A 2186-nucleotide genomic window follows, 5' to 3' on the forward strand; every position below is an offset into this window, starting at 1 on the left:
GATCTGCTTTCCTCAGGGGTGGGAAACTGCCTGTTCATTGGAGCAGGCACAGGAGCCCAGAACTGCATCCCCAGTATGACGCTTTCTGCCCTGTGTTTGGTTATTAATCATAGTCTTATTTTTCTTTCATGAAAGGCCCAAACGGGTCCAGCTGTCACTTATTCCTGCTCTCTGGGTTGTTGATCCTAGGGGAGATGTCACAGCTGGCAGCTCTCCTATGTCAAGCAGAGGAAACAAAATTAATCTCGCTGGTTTCCAGCAGATAATAAACTATTTGCAAGCCAGTTATTTTAGCTCATTTCCCACTTCTTTTTAATAAATACTATCTCACCCTCACCTTTAGAACATCTATTGCTTCTCTGCGTGCCATGCACAAGCCTGGCAGGGAGCAGTACTTGGAGGGAGGGTGCAGGGCAGCTCTGCTGTAAGTGAGTGCCACATCCCCGAGGTGTTTCTCATTTCTGCTCCAGCCTTCCCGGGACAGAACAGGGCTCTACGTGCAGCCCCACAGCCAGCCCCCAGCATTAAACCGGGTACCAGCTGCTGCTGGTGGGGTACTTGCAAAGCATGAGACACAAGCTCTTTGGTCTGCCAGCTGCAGCAACAAAATGAATGCATGTAATAAAGTTTACCTTCACCTGGCTTCTTCTTACGCCTGTGTTTAAAAGCCACATCAGCCTGTGTGGTATCCTGCAAACTGACATTTCCTGTGAACAGTCAACTTGTCAGGAGAGGCAGCAAAGCAAGTGAAGTGATAAATTAGGAGCAAACACTTAATGAGCACGTTAGCATACGCGAACTTGTTTCTTTAATCTTCCATCAAATATTTAGTAACAGAGGAGGGTGGTGGGGTTTTAAATGAAGTGCTGCTCCAGTTGTTTGGTGGTGGAAGTTGACGTGTGTGCTTGGAAGAGAGCAAACAGTCAGTGCTGACCAGCGGGAGAAGTTCTTTTGGGCTCTGCTGATGTCAATGCCTGCTCCCTGAATGGAAAAGATACAACATGTGTAAGATAAGTGAGTCATCCCGGGTCAGGCCCAAAGCCAGCAACTGCTGAGTTCTCTTCCCAGCTCTGCTACTGATTTGCTTGATGGCCTTGGTGGGTTTGTCAGGCTAGAAATCTGATATTCCCTGCTCAAACTGCCCCTAAGAAAGCAGCTGGTTTCTCAGTGTCCTCCATTTCTCACAGCTTCCTAAAATAGCAGCCCATCTCTGTTACCTCTTTGCTTTTCTACCTGGCTAATGGAGGTAATTGCTTAGATGGATCCTAGTGCTGTGCAAACAGACAAGGTCTTGCCAACACAAACATGCAATGTTAGGCCCTCTAACCCTTTACTGTGAGTTACCCAGAACGAAGCTACAGAAACACTGAGCTCCACATGGCTGACTTTGCCCCCTCAAACATCCCTGGCTCGCTGCTTCCCCATTAATTCCCTATTAATAACTATTTTTTTGCATCTGTCACTCAACCAGCCTTTAATCCAGGTGGTGTGTGCCCTATTCATCTTGTATAAGGCAGGTTCATTAATCAACCTGGCATGTGGTGGAGAAAGCCAAGAGTAGCGTGTTAACCAGATCTCTAATTTTGTCTGAAGGAAAAGACAACAGGCTTATTTGACAAGACATACCTTCCACAAACCCTGCTGGTTAGCATCAGTTTTCATTTTAGCCTCTAATGCCTTGTTGCTGGAGGCCTGAATTAAGTTTTTGGTGATTGTGTCAAAGGATACTGTCCCGCTAACCAGCCTATTGCTTCCTGGAGTATCCCTTTTTCTGCCTATTAAAGTCCTGGAGCTACCCTGGCAGTCTCCCACGTCTTTGGACTTTCCCTAGATTTGTAAATATAAAACTTCACCGCACATTTTAGCTGGCTCCTTTAAGGCGCAAAGATAGCCAGGCCAGATGATGTGAAACACGTTTAATTTTAGCAGATGCTGCCTCACATCCTCCGTTTTTCCAGATGGTAAATGCTGTGCTCCATCAGTAACATCATATGGGATGAATATCCCGCTCCTTTCCAAATGCAGTGCAGAAATAGCTGTTGAACATTTCTGCCTCTTTTTTTCTTGCACCACTGTTTATGACTTTACCATCTGCAATTGATCTATACTGCCATGGCAAGGGTTTGGGAGAGGAGGCAGCATTGATCTGGACATGATTTTTTGAGTGTTTTCTGCATTTCTTTCAC

Source organism: Pezoporus occidentalis, unplaced genomic scaffold, assembly GCF_034315485.1.
Source record: "Pezoporus occidentalis ecotype Australia unplaced genomic scaffold, CSIRO_AGI_Poc_V1 ctg3, whole genome shotgun sequence".
NCBI lineage: Eukaryota > Metazoa > Chordata > Aves > Psittaciformes > Psittacidae > Pezoporus > Pezoporus occidentalis.